Source organism: Colias philodice, chromosome 16, assembly GCF_061535455.1.
Source record: "Colias philodice isolate Cphi_HAF_F1 chromosome 16, ilColPhil1 Martin Lab GWU primary, whole genome shotgun sequence".
In the NCBI taxonomy this organism is placed as follows: Eukaryota; Metazoa; Arthropoda; class Insecta; order Lepidoptera; family Pieridae; genus Colias; species Colias philodice.
In genome coordinates this window covers 9,691,216-9,709,364 of record NC_143101.1, presented here as the reverse complement: position 1 = coordinate 9,709,364, position 18,149 = coordinate 9,691,216, and the positions used below count along the sequence as shown (strand labels likewise).

General features: G+C 35.0%; 1 long non-coding RNA gene across 2 annotated transcripts in view; it reads left to right on the top strand.

Moving 5' to 3' along the window:
• LOC149481923 (uncharacterized) overlaps positions 1-18,149 on the top strand; it is a 172,156-nt gene that overhangs the window by 94,354 nt on the left and 59,653 nt on the right. The window lies entirely within an intron of this gene.

Genomic DNA, 18,149 nt, shown 5'->3' with positions numbered 1-18,149 from the left:
TTTTTTAAAGTAAATTAAATGTACACACTTTTCCAATTACCTATTTAATTTTTCTCAATAATGCAGTTTTAATGTTCTCTAACGTCATCGTCAAAGTCCTGAATATACAAACCAATTTTAAATGTTACAAAGTAAATACGAAAACAACAAATTGTAGCAAGAATGAATCAATATAACGAACGAAAATATGCTTTAAGTATTCATGCATATAAGTATGCCATTGAGCCCCATTGAAATCTGAAAACACACTCGTTTCCGCCAAAATTAATTGGATAACAAGCTCTTTACACATACATTTTGCATTATAAACACATTTTTGCAACGACCTAAATATTATGGAACGTGTATGGTTTATTTACATGAAAACGTCATGACGTCAACTTTTGCGTCGCAAATAATTGCGATGTTAATCATAAAATGCATCATAGCGTATTACGAATAAAGTCCATATTGCTATAAAGAATCAACCCTTCATTCTTTAAGAACAAAATAATACACGCTTTTGTTTTGGTTTTTATTCCCAAGCAGAAGAGATTAAAATCGTAAAGCGAGGAAGTAATTTACTTGGTAATATTATAACACGGAAGGGTATAATGATGCAAAAATCGACTTAATGCTATTGGAATAGGCTTTAAAATAGTGTAAATAGCTGTCAGAAATTAGGGTGAACGAACTATGCCACGTGGAGGCTGCAATTGCGCAGTTTTGTAGACCCCTGCAGTGGGTTACGGCCTATTCGCCTTGTAGAGCAAGGTAAAATGCCCGAAGTTATCCTCTTCCTGCAACTTATATTATATTTTATAATGAAAATTAAAAACTTTCATTATAAGAGCTTATAAGGCTTACGCTTACGAATACTGAGGATATAAATAAAACTACTTTTTTGTAGGTAAATCTTTATTATTTATTTTATAAGATGACCCATTTTATCTAAAAGTAACAGATTCTTTAAAGCTTACACTTAAATGCTATAAAGGTTACCGTTGAAAATGTACTTAATTTTTATACTTAAAATATAAGAAAAATCATATAAAAATACAGGTTATCGAGATTCCATTCATATACAATATACATGTTTACCAAATGGTTACAAATAGATTACATTTTCATAATTAAAAGATGTACCTTATACAAATCCTAACACATTTATTTATCTGATACAACAATAATGCCAATCTAAGTTCAAACAATGCACTCTCGTTAAAAGTTTACAAATAAAATAATTGCTTACAACATAGTCGTTAGATACATATTGGATCGATGACACGGTACGTCTGGCTTTATTAAGAATGTTCAGGCATGTAGAATAACGAAATACCTATCCATTAATTCAAATCGAGGAAAGTGAAATCGGCTGGAAAAATACAGATAAATTGATCATATTCAAGTTTTCTTTGCATTGACGATGAGAATAATGAAAGATGAAAGACCTTTGTCCAATTTCTATTGTATTTCTTTCACTATTTTTGGATAGAAATTTCTATTAAGCTGTATGTACTCTATGCTATATCAAATTTATTGATGGATAAAGATACTGTCTTATATTATACAATCTCTAATTATTGTTAAAGAAAATAATACAAGTACTTACTCATTTTAATAAGATTACACGCATAATTAAACGTTACCAGCTCTGAAAACCTTTTCGTCTATTTTACGGTTATTGTTAGTATCTAGAATATTATTATTATAACTCTATTTAAAATGAATCCCAATTTTCTGTCCAACTAAAATGTTCCAAATACACAGACATTTTCAAATAATAGCATCACGTTTCGTGAGACAATTGCAATTATCGTTATTCTTTAAGCTTATTTAAACCAACAGAGGACTTTATTCAATGAAAATGAAGTAATTCATATGCATTAACGTTAGTCCATTCAAAATTAGTGCAGCTTTGAGCATTCATAAAAACATTTTGTTATTAAGTACGTGTTTAATATGGTTCTTTATAAATTCTTTCCGCCCGCGGCTTCGCCCGCGTTTTCAAAGGAAACCCCGCATAGTTCCCGTTCCCGTGGGATATCTGGGATAAAACCTATCCTATGTGTTAATCCAAGTTACCCTCTATATGTGTCTAAATTTCATTGTAATCGGTTCAGTGGTATTTGTGTGAAAGAGTAACAAACACACACACATCCTCACACAAACTTTCGCATTTATAATATTAGTAGAATATCAACCATTACTCAACTAAGTCCTTTACAAATAAATTAGTAAAAAATAATCGTCTTATTTTAAAATAATTTGCCGGATGGGCGTTAATTGTGGCATTTACCCTGGCAAGGGCATATTTAGGTGACCTACATACGTCCCTCCTGAGTGTTGCATGGGAGTGCAATCAAATCACCGTTTTTGTGAACCCCTCGCCGCGCCAGGGGAATCATTACCCTGTGCGACAAGTTGATATTAATACCTGATGTGTAAATACTAATGGCATTTATGCGTATTGCATGTAATATTTATGGTGTGTAGGATTTATGTATTCAAATATATAACCTTTATTTATTGTTAAACATGCAGCTGAAAACAAATACATTACATTTTACAAACTTATAAAATTAATGCATGTAAATATGTTGAAAACATCACAAATATTCATGTTTTATTTTAAACAGTTGTAAACAAAATTACAAATCTATTAGATGTGTGAATGAATATACATATTATTCTGCAAACTAGGCGCAAACTTGGTCAATCATTTCTTACCTGCTGAAACTTTGTACAATGGTTCAGATAGATATTATATCATTATGATCCTGACGAGCTCAGTCACTTGCTGCTCTGGGTTACTGGCACAGAATAATAGCTGTGTTTTACCTGAAAATAAAACACATATTAAATACTTACCTATATTTGAAGCTTACTTATTGAGAAGGTACCTAGCTTTTTCCGCCTATTTTCCCTCTCTTTCTCGTTGTATATATGCTATCTCTCTCGCACACGGCACACCTCCCACCAGGTGGCGCGGCCGGCGCACGATAATGTGCAGGCGCTTGATCTTCTTCATTGAGTCGAAATCCTCAACAGGTGGACGTTAAGTGTAAGCTTCAAATATAGGTAAGTATTTAATATGTGTTTTATTTTCAGGTAAAACACAGCTATTAAACACTTGACCGTAATTTGAAGCTTACTTATTGAGACCTGTTTGTTACCCACCTGGTGTACAATATATGGACGCCAATGTGAATTTGAATAGGTACATAAGTAATTACTTATTTCTTTATTTGAAAGAGTAAGGTGTGCAGATAGTATACCAATAAATCACACAAATTTTTATATTATTTAAGATGAAAAGTTAATCAAATAAGAACCAAAAAGTTAATCATAATGATTAAAAGTATTAGAACTTATGAGATTGGTTCAAGCGTACCTTAGTTAACCTTTTGGGCTTGAAAAGTTAAAGTTACTACAATTTTCACTATCTTTAGCGTAAATCTGCGAAAGCGCCAGTAACGACTTTCAATTACGCATTTAGATGTTACTTACAAAATGAAGCAACAGCTGATCCCGACGAGGCAAAAATACCTCAAACTCAAACCTTTATTTATTCAATTAGAACTCTGTAGAAGCACAATTGAATCATCTTAACATAGAATTACCACCTGTCTCAACTCACACAGTTTTAACCCAACCTGCTACAAGCGGACAAGAAGAGAACTTGGTCCTTACTTTTGGGGTCAGAAATAAATTTAAAAGGTCACCCCTTGAATAAGGCAATAAAATATCAAAACAGGTAAACGGTTTTAATTATAATACAGATTTTTAACATCCAACCAAACCGTGCGGTATCTATTAATGTTTAGAGCCAACGCCACCAATCATAATCTAAACATGGCTAGTACTTTCAGTACAATGCATGAATTATTTATTTAAAACTGATAGGTCATAAACTCTGTACTGGAAACAAATATACTGAACTTAAGAGACTAAAATGATAAGGAGCTTATCTGTGTCCCAAAACTGCAATTACTACAGCCAAGTACGTTACTTTTAATCAATTCGGTTTTAAGATATAATTATGATTTACATCAGAACTTATATACCGAAAGCCTCGGGACTACATAACGTGACTTATCTTCTTATTCTTATACTTATATAAAAATGAATCGCAAAATGTGTTGGTAAGCGCATAACTCGAGAACGGCTGAACCGATTTCGATAATTCTTTTTATATTCCTTGTAGTACGAGGATGGTTTTTATGTAGAGAAAACGTAAGTACCACGAGCGAAGCCGGGGCGGACCGCTAGTTTATAATAATAGTGTTTGTGCACAACACTAGGCAGTCAACAGCTATATGAACGTCAGATAGGAAAAGAGCCAAATTTATCCAGTCAGTAACAAAGGATTTTAACTATAGTTACTTTATTCTAATTCAACCAACTGCTACTAGCTACTCCGTATGTCTTTTGGATAGACGGAGGCAAATAGGATTTTTATTCCAACTATATCATTTGATATTTTGAAAATGTACTCCACATTTTCATACCGTCAGAGTCATTTTGCAGATTATAGTGGTGCAGCACTGAACACTGTCTATTAGGTGGCTGATGCTGCTGACCGGGCCTTCAGTTCCGCTTTCCAGAATACCTTCACCCTTCTAGGTGTTACTACTACTGAAATAGCGGTACTCTATCGCGTCGTTCAGGTCTCTAACTGACATAATGGCAAGAGAGATTATAAGCTTAACTATGCATTATTATGTTAAGGAATATGGTGGGTTTTGAATACTATCGTCGTCTGAAAGTATCTCCTTTCGATTAACTGCATTAAGGATGCAGATCTGATCCCATCTTTGTTCCGTAGGAATGCTACGACAGTCTAAACGTTACACTGAACAAAGAAAATTGCCCTGAATATAGTCGGTTGTTCCAACATCCGTAATATGGCTAGCCTAAGGTTAGTTATCCCTTGATTGTGACTGCTACCAATGGAGGCATTGCTCTTGTGTTGTCCACAGTTGTGCGAGTGCAAAAATGAAGAACTGAGCTCGTGGGGAGCTATGTCGAATGAATCTGTGTTAAGATTATGACAGTATAGGACAGTTAGCTGTGGATGCGAAGACAGGACATTACTTTATTCATCCGTAAACACGCGAGGCAGCCACGGACAGCGATATAGCAAGAACTAAACTAGCAAAGTTTAGTTCGCTTACCAGACTTTGTCATGTTTTAAATGCAGTATATCCTCTGAATAGCATTGCATTTATGACTATTGATAAACTTAATTCACCCGTAAACACGAGAAGCAGGCACGGATAGCGATATAGCAAGAACTAAACCAGCAAAGTTTAGTTCGATTACCAGACTTATATTTTAAAAGCCGTATAGCCTGTACATTTCATTTATTGCCCCCCCCCCCCCCTCAAAGCAAAGAAATGAGAAGTCATTTGGCAGAGCTTTCTCGTTAAGGGTAGGGGTTCCAAGTAATATCTAATAATAAGAGGCTTTTGTTTGGAAAGATTGACTTTCCGTTATTTATCCTCTATCCTATGTAACTCAACAGTCAGTATTCTCAGCATTCGTTGAGTACTTAAACGTTTTACGTTAATAGTTGTATATAACTTTATTATACAATATAATAATCCTGGTGGGATGACAAAAAACTTGTCTAACAAACGATTATCCTAATCCCTCAGCGATTTATTGTTTGAGCCCCGAAGAAAAATCTCATGGGTGCAATAATGAGGTCAAATGGGTTGAAAAACGAGTCAAATAAATTGCCTACAAGACCGGGCAACTAAAATAGGCCTATGAGAGGTCAACTATACGTAATCAATCGTCATTTGTTACATTCAATCGCTTTGCGATTAAAAAATCTCTTCCGATGTTTGTATATGAAAATTGGTCGGCTAGTGCCATTTAATTACGATACCAAACATACCGTTGACACAAGGCTTGGTGACAATCCTCGAAACCACCGCCACAAATCATCTGCGAGATGATATTTGATCCGACTCGCCTTCCTTTGTTGTGATTAGGCTTTGCATTGGTAAATACAATTTGTTCAATTCCAATTTCCATAATTGGTAAACCAATGGTGGTTTCCTGATTCCTGAAGCGTAAACTTTTAGGATACGAAGTATCAATTTCATGCGCCCATTATTTGACGTATCTAACCTTTATTGTATTTTATTAGGTCATTTACTATACTGCCCACTGTGAAGTAGATTTCAAAACCTTTTTCTACCTACCTTAGAAGAGTGAAGATCCGATACGGTCATATCCAAAACTTCTTTCGTGGGTCCTCGTTGACAAAAGCAAATATCTATGATCATTTTAATGATCAATCCTTTGTATATTTGCACCAATCGCCATTAAAGCCCCGCGAGGGCTGATATATATTTGCACCATTTCCCCGTGGGGACGGTTGTTATCAAAGCCCCGCGAAGGCTGATATATATTTGCACCATGTCTCCGTGAGGTACTGTTGTAATCAAAGCCCCGCGAGGGCTGATATATATTTGCACCATTTCTCCATGAGGGACGGTTGTAATCAAAGCCCCGCGAGGGCTGATATATATTCGCACCATCTTTTCCGTGAGGGACGATTGTAATCAAAGCCCCGCGAGGGCCGATATATATTTGCACCATTTCCCTGCGAGCGACAGCTGCGCGAGGGATGTTTGTAACTAGAAATAAGTAGGGCCTGCCAAAAAATGCTTAAGAGACACCCTGCGAGGGTGAATTTGACCTGGCTAACCCCTGCGAGGAGTAGTGGCCACATTTATGTATTCTGCTTCGAGCAAGAATACACCTTAGTGCTAATATAAAAATAGCAGTAAATAATCATTTAAATAATATAGCAATTAACAAGGTCCTTTAACTTATTTTCCAATGTTAGCGACATTTAATAAATTCATAATTCAAATCAATTCACTAAATTTTAAAATGAACTTCGATTCATATTTATTTTTGTTCATGCAATCGATGTAACATTTAGTTGCTTTATATCCGTTAACATTCCTTACGAACGCAACCATACCGTCGTAGGACGTTATAATATTTAATTGCACAAAATAATCTCCACTCACCCGCAATTTTTTACTTTTTGTCAAGGTGTACAAGTTTATAATATTATTCTAAAACGTTAGAAGTGAATTGTAAATCCTTTGAAATAAGTGTATCTAAATCTAATTAATTATATTAAGATATCTCGATAATTATTATACGATAACCCTTTCAGCACAAGTTCAGTAAACCAAAGAATTTAATTGTAAAATTTTTGGTACTTACTCGTTTTAACAAAAAAGTTGCATCATTTGAACATAGGAAACGTAATTTTCAATCAAATTAGCCGTGTGTAATATGTCTATTTTCACATAAAAACGGATCAGAATAATACTCATAAAAGGACACGTATAGACTACGGATAGTTTTGAATGTGTGGAACATTCATGGTACGTATCTACTATACATGAGCGAATTCCATCATTATTCAGTTGAGCGGTAACTCCCGTACGATTTATAAAATAATATCACAACGTGTTCTGACATGTCGTGACTTCTTGGAGCTGACTCATCTCGTTCGATAATTTTTAGTAATAAACTATGATAGGAATTCCGAACCGTTCCTAGCGATAACGACAATGTAATAAAGTCGTAGCAATGGATTGTATGCCTGTAAAGCTTTGAGTTGGCTCATATCCATACTAAGTATTAATTGTAATTTTTCCACGAAAAATTCACTTGTACCCTTGTAATAAAAACACATTATTAAAAATGAAATAAAATATTAAAAATATCTATATACAAGAGAGGGTATTTGATATATCATATCAAATAATCACAAAAGTAATATTAACGATTCGAGTAAAGCCGAACGGTAACACCGTTAAAATAGCTTTACTCACAGTATTAAAAATTCAAATATTAATTAGTACATATTGCATAATGAAATATTTCAAAAGAAAAGTTACTATTTCAAGTAAAATGTAACGGTTGTATCGTTAATTTTAAATATCTTTATTCATGCTATTAAGTATTTAAGCATATTGAAAAATAAACTATTGCTGAAGGATTCATTAAAAACCTCAGCATTTTAAATAAAGTCCAACGATTATACCGTTGACTTTAAAGATTTTTACTCATTTTTAAGTAAAATATTATTAGAATAGATGTAAAAATAACTCACTGTACCGATCCGACGGGATACACTTTTTAACACTTTTAGCACTTGCTTTAAGCAATACTTAATACTTAATAGCACCAAGGTTGTAGTCTTGTAGACAACCTTCTCGCGGCGGAAGCTAGACGCCAATGAAGAAGATCAAGCGCCTGCACATTATCGTGCGCCGGCCGCGCCACCTGGTGGGAGGTGTGCCGTGTGCGAGAGAGATAGCATATATACAACGAGAAAGAGAGGGAAAATAGGCGGAAAAAGCTAGGTACCTTCTCAATAAGTAAGCTTCAAATTACGGTCAAGTGTTTAATAACTAGTATCTATCCTTACCAGTGATGACTTCCAAATTCCTGAAAATAAAGTTTTCCGGCCATTCCAACATAAATAATTGTCAGATGATACGTTAATGGGAATATATATGTCGTGGCCATATCGTAGATTTGCTCATTTCATGATATGATCGATCATTTCACGAAATGGTCGCATTTCATGAAATGGCCAACATAGTTTGATCAGATCGTTAAATCGTCAACGTTTCACGATTTGGCCATCCACATTTGGCCAGATCGTATAAAATATATAAAGAGTCCATAAAATATTAAAATTCTGTATATGTATTCTAAAAACTTGTTTAATGTCATTTAAGTTAGTGCCGCGGCAGCGGCCGGCGAATGCTAGAAGCGAATCGTTTTTGCAATAAAAAACAGTTAGGTTAGGTTAGGTTAGACTTTGATAAACAACGCACGAGCCGAGCGAGCAAAGCGAGCGTGCCGCGGCAGCGGCCGGCGAGTGCCAGAAGCGGATCGCTTTTTAAAAAACAAACAATAATTATAATACTATAGTAGGATATATAAATATATATCCTAAAAGAAAAAATGCGTCTTAAATTATTTTATTTAAGACGCATTTTTTTCTTCAATACATATAAGATATCCACATTTTCCATAGTACTCGAACCGTCGTAAATTCTTTGCAATAACTTTCTTCATATTGTTATTAAACGAATTATGAAGTTTTTAACTGCGAATAATTAAATTTTCGCCAGCGGCCGCCATCTTATCACATAAACACAGAGCTTGCAGCGCCTCTACCAATGATTAATGTAACTATTTTACGGTATGATCAAATAATTTTGATATTTCATGAAAAAACCGCGCGTTTAGTTGGCCATATCGTGAAACGATTTCTTATCATTGATCTGCTCAAGCCACATCATGATGTGGCCAAACTAAATTGGCCATTTCACGAAATGCAACCATTTCGTGAAATGGCCAATCATATCATGAAATGAGCAAATTTACGATATGGCCACGACATATATATCAAAACGTCAGCTGGCGACTGGTAACGATGGACTGATGATCAGCTGATGTCCTATAAATATATAGGGCATGTAAAGTAGAAGGTAGCGGTAGTACATAGGTGTAGTACCTAATAGTAGGTACCTAATAGTAGGTAAAAAATTTATTTCCAAAATTTTAGGTAAAAAATATCTACTAGAAGAGTCTACAAATTATTATCTTAAATTTAAAAGCAAAAGTCACGGATAAGATAAAAAACAAAAAAGCAAAGTTCAGGAGACTGACGGACACCGGAACATTTCTCTTGTACAGTCCACTGGCCACTAGGAATGAAAATAATTAAATCTTACAACCATTAAACTTTAAAAGAAGCTTCAAAGAATTCGCTCTTATTTGCTAGCTAGAGATAGGATCTCGCTTTTGTGAAATCTGGATAGTTGTGGAGCAAAGAAAATATGATTAGATTTTGGTAAGTCATCTAACATAAAGAGTAGCGAGAGAGTTTTGGTCGAATATTATTAAAATGGGGGAATCTTATAAAAAGGATATCCAGATCACCTTAAAATCTATATGTATACATATACAGGTACCTACTAATAATATAAAACTGAAGAATTGTATGAAAGTTCAGTCACATCGTCTTAAAGATGAGGATTGTTATATTTTATTATAAGAACTATAGAACAGACATCTTCGACATACACGGTACAAACTTTCGATATCATTTCAACAAAATCAAATACGACTATATTTTACACATAGTACATATATACTATACTAGAGGTCCGCCCGGGCTTCGCCCGTGGTACATATTTCGCAATAAAAGGTAGCCTATGTCCTTTCTCGGGTATCAAAATATCTCCATACCAAATTTCATGCAAATTGGTTCAGTAGTTTAGGCGTGATTGAGTAACAGACAGACAGACAGAGTTACTTTCGCATTTATAATATTAGTATGGATTATTAAGGGATCTAATCGTGCCGGGGAAAATCGAAAATCTTAAAAGTACAACTTCTATCAAGTACCTACAGGTAATGTGACTGTCTCCTGCATTGCAAGAAATTTCAAAATCTGCTAAATATATTTGAGTTAACTACTAAAATATTATGCAAAAAAATAATCCAGTTTTCTTTTGGTACCTAAAAGAATTTGTAAGGTCAATAGAGTAGTTTTTAGTTTTTATTCGTTGTCTACAAAAATACACATTTTCCCTGTAGGTATAATATATATTGTATTTTTTTTATTTCATCGTAGCAAGAAGATATCTATATTTTCCAGTATCAAGTATGTTATATTGTTAGTGTATCATTTACCTTATAATATTATTACATAATATCATAATCCTAAAGCCGCATACACACTATACCTATTAAGGTACGATCACACAGTTGAAGACGCGTTGCGAGAGCTAGACGATCAGTGCTGCGTCAGACTTGTTGACTCAACACAGATTTTTAATGCGCTCTATCATATAGGGTCACCACAATTATTAAATTAATAAAAAATATATTATTGCAGTTTATATATTGTCAGATCTTAAATTCACATAAAAAACTAATACATTTATTTCAGTACAAAGAATTATCGAAATAATCCAATGGGATTTCTGAATAAAAAAGCATAATAAGTAATAACGATGGTAATCTGCTTTTTTACCATTATGCAGGAAGAATATGTGGATCAAATATCATACCCATTTATTTCTAAAACTGTAGTCTGATATTTGCAAACTTATTTCAAACGCTTTCATTACGCATAACATTACGTAGGTACTTATACATTTCTCAAATAATTACTGACTTTACTTACTCTGACTCTCTGACTGATATTACTTAGGTACTATTATACCTACAGCTATATTGTCTTCCTATAAACGAAAATGATAAAAACGCATATAAGTAATAATAAATTGTCCTACAATCTTTAATACTCAGAGCTCTAATTTAAAGTTGTTTTCAACACAGAGTAATTAATTTTAAAATAATTATTGTATTTAAATTTCCAACGTTAGCAGCCCTATCGTGTACAGCAGATTATCACTAAGTACCGCCTGGATCTGAGTCTCTGAGATCGTCGGTTGCACGGTGTCTTAAGCTGTACAACCCTACCATGATTCCGCATTAAATTGATTAAGAAAAATTTAATACCATATTTTATTCATCGAACTGCTCTCCTGTCGATAAATTGCTATCTAATTTTTTTAAAAATCTTTACGACAAATAAAAGCTAATTTTTGAGTCTATTTTTTCATTTAATTAATATTAGTTTTATCTGTGATTTATGCTTTATTTAATTTACTCTGAATATTACAATGAAACTAGACAGCCATACTAGAGATAAATTAGTTTAAGGAAGGTTCTTTAAAATCTTATTGAACATTTCAATTGGTCAAATTACAAAATAATAAAGTAACAAACCCTTTGTAATGTTTTATCAAGATTGGTTTTAATGGTTTTATCTCGATAGTTACAACAACATAGTATCGTTCACATGCTAATATTTAACGCTGATCTTCTGTAGTAGCGTGGGTTCCCAATTCGTGCCGAAGCTACCAAACCTAAAGAAATATGACTAGAAAGTATCTCGTCTCAGTTTATTGATAACTCACTTTTCTAAACGTAACACATAGTAGGGGGCTGTCTTTGAGCCCAGCATCCGATGCACTCAGCTACAGCTACATCCTCGTTAGCACAACTCTTTCAGCCGTCAACCTTCAAACCTGTTTATTTTTCGGCGTTTTAGATTACGACTATCTGACTTGAAATATGAAAGCGCTTTGACGGAGATGCAAAAAACGCACCAATAACGCTTCTCTCTATGGATTTCTATCTATTTACTCAAAATTTAGAGTCAGGGATTTAAATTGTGTTTGTTTAGTGGTATGCGAACGCAAATAGTTATAAAATTGTTTATCGATGAAATTATTTTATACTAGCGACCCGCCCCGGCTACGCACGGGTGCAATAGGCATGACGAAAGATTTTGAAATCCTCTTCCATAATGTGTGTATACGTTTACTATACAAGAAAAACTCTATATTTCGGTAATATACTTAAATTTAACGAAGATAAAAGCCATTTTCCAAAAAATATTTATTAACTGTGCCAAAACAGCTCGCAAGTGTCATGGCGTAGGCGTGACGTCACACTTTGGTAAATACGTAATTATTTGTACGCATTGCGAAGAAAATTAAAAAAATATTTATTTAATATGTGTTATAGAAACGAATTTCAAAGTTTATAAGTGGTGTGCAGTATTGCAGTTGGAATCCACATAAAAATAATGCTCAAAAATGTGTTAATTATTATTTTAAGCGAGAAAATAATAAGAAATGATTGTATAAAGTTGGCGCGGAGAACCCCGAACCATGTATTCGTGAATTCGCAATTATATTTCTGTTCTGAGTCGATAAAGCATACGTGAAACAATAGAAAATAAATAAAAATGCGTATTCTCAACATATTCATAACAACAAAAAACATCTGACGTGAGTTGTTTACATAAGCGTGACGTCACGCGTGTTTTAGTCAAAATGGCCAACTGCAGTATTTCAATGTTTTATTTTATTGATAATCTCATTAATCTTAATGTTTTTAAGATTTCTAAGTCACTATATGTAATTTATCTATTATCCTACATTTTCCCTTAAAAACACTAATACGATCATTTATGGATACTGTCGTCATGCCTATTCTGATACTAAATACACTACAGAAAAACTGAACGTTGTTCATATTATATAAAAACACTAGCTTTCCGCCCGCGGCTTCGCTCGCGTTTTCAAAGAAAAACCCGTTCCCGTAGGATTTCCGGGATAAAACCTATCCTATGTCCTTTCTCGGGTATCAAAATATCTCTATACCAAATTTCATGCAATTGGTTCAGTAGTTAAGGCGTGATTGAGTAACAGACAGACAGACAGAGTTACTTTCGCATTTATAATATTAGTATGGATGCTTCTGACAGACAGTTTTTAACCTACCTAGAAAGTGCTGACAAAAATGTTGTTATAAAGAATTTATTTACTAAGGTAGATTTCCACACGCGGCTTCGCCAGCGTTTTCAAAGAGAATAGTTCCCGTTCCTGTGGGATTTCCGGGATATTATGTCTTATTCTGGGTCTTCAGCTGCCTACATACCAAATTTCAATGTAATCGGTTCAGTAGTATTTGCGTGAAATTGTAACAAACATCCATCATAATATCCAAGTTTTAAAACTCATTCATGAACAAGTACGTACTTACTACTTTTTTGAAACAAGCCTTCTATAGTTGAATTGTAATCTGTTTTATCCCTTGTAAGGGAAAATGGATAAAACTACTCAGGCTTTTAGTACAAACCGCTCGTTATGGAGCAGCGATGCGAATTTACACATTTTAGTAAGCGAAGGAAAACATTACGTTTCTATACTAGTTGCTGACCCGACGCCGCCTGTAGCCGCAGGATGATAAAGACTAGTTAGGAATAACGCAGATTTCTGTTGGTGAATACGTTCAAAATTAGACAGTATCTGAGCTTATTTGAGTCGAGAAAATAAACTTAAAAATTCATCCTAAATACTTAGCCTAAATATGATACGTTTTTGCGGCTACATTTGATATCTAAGGTAGATGATGTAAACCTACTAATCGTAAATAAATTAAATAGATTGAGTAATTTGCGTCATAAATCATAATAATAAGGGATATCACTTGGATATCACTCATTCACGCATAATCAGACAAAGAAACTTTTTGCTGACAATCCTAATTCGTTTTTTTCACAGAGTTTTTTTCCACAAAAATAGCAAAGATTATTCTTATAGAACAGCTACATGGCAATCAATTATTTTATTTTCATAATTATTTGTCATAATTTAAGTTCATTTTGTGAAAATGATATTTGTTATTTTCGTATGTAATGTGTAGATATCTTCTTCAAAATCAATTAATTAAATGAATCGCACGTGCAAATTAAATCATAATTATATGTATGTATTAGCCTACAGACTTCAAGGATGTATCGGCCTATAGCTTTTAGATTATCAATGGCTAATCTTATTCGTAACTCGTAAGACTAGTTCGAGTCCAAGAAAAAATCAGATCAACAATTTTACGAGCTCTGTAAATTCACTCACTTTGGCGTAGTAAAAATGAACATCACGATGCTGCCAGCTACATAAATTGTTTTCACTATTTACGATTACATCTTACTAAAGTTTTACTGTCAGATTTGTTTTATTGTATGCTTTACTGCCGACAATTAAACCTATCCTATTCCCAATAAGTTCTTTATCAGCCGGTTTACGATTGTACCGAGTTTTTATCAGAAAGCCAAGCGTGATCTGATTACGAAACGGGCCAAACAATTTTATGACAGTATTTATGGTTTTATACCGCTCAGTGAGCCCTCATTCTGAGCTATAAATTATAATCGAAACGGCAACTCTTGGATGGCCAAAAACGTGGAAATTATTGCACAGCCCGCCAGCCCTGTCAGTTACCGCGTTATATTATATTTATACCTTTTACGAGTGTTGCCAACCATAAAAAAGTTTTAGTGGGTGTTATAAAAGTTCCATTTTTTTGTTAAAACACAGCGCTGATAGGTTCTTGTGATGATATATTTTTATTAATAAATGTGGATGTGGGTGACATGAATTGATAGTGTTGAATATTTTGCTGAAAATATACATTTAAATTTTAATACAGTTGTAAGTACAAAGTAAATTGAACTCGGGATGGTATTTAAAACACCACTCGTCCGTCCATTAAGAGAGTACAATATATAAGTAATGCACTTGCATAATTTTTTTTTTTTTTTTTTTTATTGGTAATAGGGAAGCGCTTGACCACAATCTCGCCTGATGTTAAGCTGAGATGTGGTCTAAGATGGAACGCGCTTCCCTAGAAGGTACCTGTTCACTCTACGCTTGAAGACCCCCATATTGTACTCGTCGGGGAACACAGACTCAGGAAGCATGTTCCAGTCCCTCGCGGTTCGGATAAAGAATGTGGAACCAAACCGCTTAGTCCGGGTACATGGAACGTCCACCATATGGCGATGCCTAGAGTCTGTGCGCCTCGACGATCGATAGAAGAACGGGGATGGCGGAACGATATCGTGCAGTTCCGCAGCGCACTCTCCAAAGTGTATCCGATAGAAGATGTCGTCTCGGACGTACGCGCACACACCTGACCGAGCTTTAAAATTGTGCTCCAGGGTGTAGCTGGGATAGGATAGGTACGCCAAGTCAGACGGACATCTTATCTGCGTCTCCGTGAGGAACAAGATACAGGGTTTATGAGTCTCAAGGTGGAAGTGGACTGCAGCGAGATTTGAGTGGAGACCTCTGATATTGGTGAGGTCCACTTTCAGCGAGAGGGAGTGCTGCCGCTGTGCAACTTTACTTCTGTATCTTGCTTTTTTCATAATTTGTTTGGAGAGTGAAGTAGGTGTGAAGACGGCAGTGAATCGAGGCGCTTTACAACTGGACCTGAGACACACACTTAGAAGCCGCAATGACGGGGACTAGTCTGGAGACTGCGGGGACGCCCGAGCCCCCCCAAGTTGTCCATAGGGCCCTCTCATCCGGTCGCCAACCGGCACTATGGCGCAACTTGGGATTTTTCGCTGGTTGGCGGGGCAGCCTTTCACATGTGGCTAGCACGCTACTTGGGCCCCCTACTGACCAGCGGTCGGCCAGCGGTGCACCGTGCCTCGGATCCCGCTACCCTCCATGACTAGCCACCGGAAGCAGCAACGATAGTGTGCGTCAGATCGTCCCGATTGTAAAAGCGCAACTGATTCGACCCGTCTTCACCATGGCTACATCAGCTTCTTCATGCCGGAACACGAACGCTTGGCGACACGTCTTCAGCTGATGGGTGGTCATTATAGCCGCGACAACTGTCTCCCACCATGTCACCTGTTTAGCACCACCCAGGGGCCACGTGTAGGGTTTCTGAGTTCTGGGTATACTCCTACGGACGGAGGTGACTCGGCCCCCAGAATAATATAAGTAGACGAACGTTCATAAGCAAAAAAATTCTTATTGATAGAATATGTATGAATTTTTGGTTACAGCGTAAATGTACAAATTTGCATGCCCATTCAGTCAAATGGATCTTTATGTGTCTGAAAAATTAATGGTACATTTGCATTGGTTACCTATAAACAAAAAAAAATAGTATTTGTCCAAACTTAAAAGAAACGAAATATGTGATGAAAATTCATGTGAAGTGTCTCTCTAAAATGTAGAGTGCACGAGAATTATGGCAAAATTGTTTTTTAACCGACCGTTGACCTATAGCAAGGTATTAGGTAAATGACACAAATCTTATTGTAATTTATGAAAGCTATTTCGAAACATGAACCATTGTATATACATATAATCATTATTAAGTGTGTACATAATATAGAACATGGTTTTGACGAACGTGTGTTATACAAGACAACATACATTTTTACTCATACGGAGTCATGGCGGATCGTACATTTTGTATAAACACTCTACATATCAGGAAAGCCACGAGGGCGTCATTAAAAAAACACATTATTCCTTAACAATGAATAAGGAATCATAACCCGCCCGGTTGTAAATTTTATCATCGTTAAAATATGAAGGTTATGATTACACATCGAAGGGTCTCAAACCTACAGTAAACCCAAATTCGAAATAAATAACTGAATTATAAAGCTGTAAACGACGCTTTTATTTGTCAGCATAAAAGTGTTATTGTGTTGAACATTAACAAATGGAAAGTAGAATCAAATATATATAAGTTTTATAAATCAAGGTTGGTTCAACTTTTAGCAGCATCATCTTCTGCTCATATTTATTCTCACTGTAGATGCACCACGCTGGCCGTCTAGATAGAGTATAATCTTCTTATATATAAAAATGAATCGCAAAATGTGTTGGTAAGCGCATAACTCGAGAACGGCCGAACCGATTTCGATAATTCTTTTTTTATTATATTCCTTGAAGTACGAAGATGGTTCTTATGTAGAGAAAACGTAAATATGTACCACGGGCGAAGCCGGGGCGGACTGCTAGTATATAATATATCCTATGGTTATATAACTATTAACTAACGAGTTCTAGATGTAATAGTCATCGAACTTTTTCGTGCAGAATTCCTACTGATGCATGACTGCTCACACAACTTGACTATAATTAAACCATATTATCATAATAATTGTGTAAGTTATACAATATATGTATCTATAAAAAAATTCTTGTATTGATATAGGTACCTATAGTAGGTACCTAACATCACAGAATAGTTAATAGGTCAGCCTTAGTACAGCTAACATTTAGTTTAATTAATTATTTCAAATTATTATTTTTTTATCATGTTACTCTTTTTATGTAATGAGTTCCATTTTTTGAAGTGAAACTTCTTTATCGGGATTGGAAAAAAATTTAGTGTAACATTTTTCCGTTTCGCGCCATCTTTTTCTTATCCCTACTTATTATTTCTGTAAAGTTGCATATAGTAAATTATTTTTTGAAAAATAAGGTCATAAAGAAGTTTCACTTCTTACGTGTGTACACTAGTACACGCACACATTTTTTATTAGCTCTTTACATTTGATGTATGTACCTACTTATTTTAAAAAATAAAATAAACTAAGCCGCGTCTACACAGCAAAGTAAAATAAAACGTGCGCAATCGGATCGTGTATCGGCAGCACATTCATAACCAAATGCGGGCAGTTTACACTGAAACTGAATGTACCT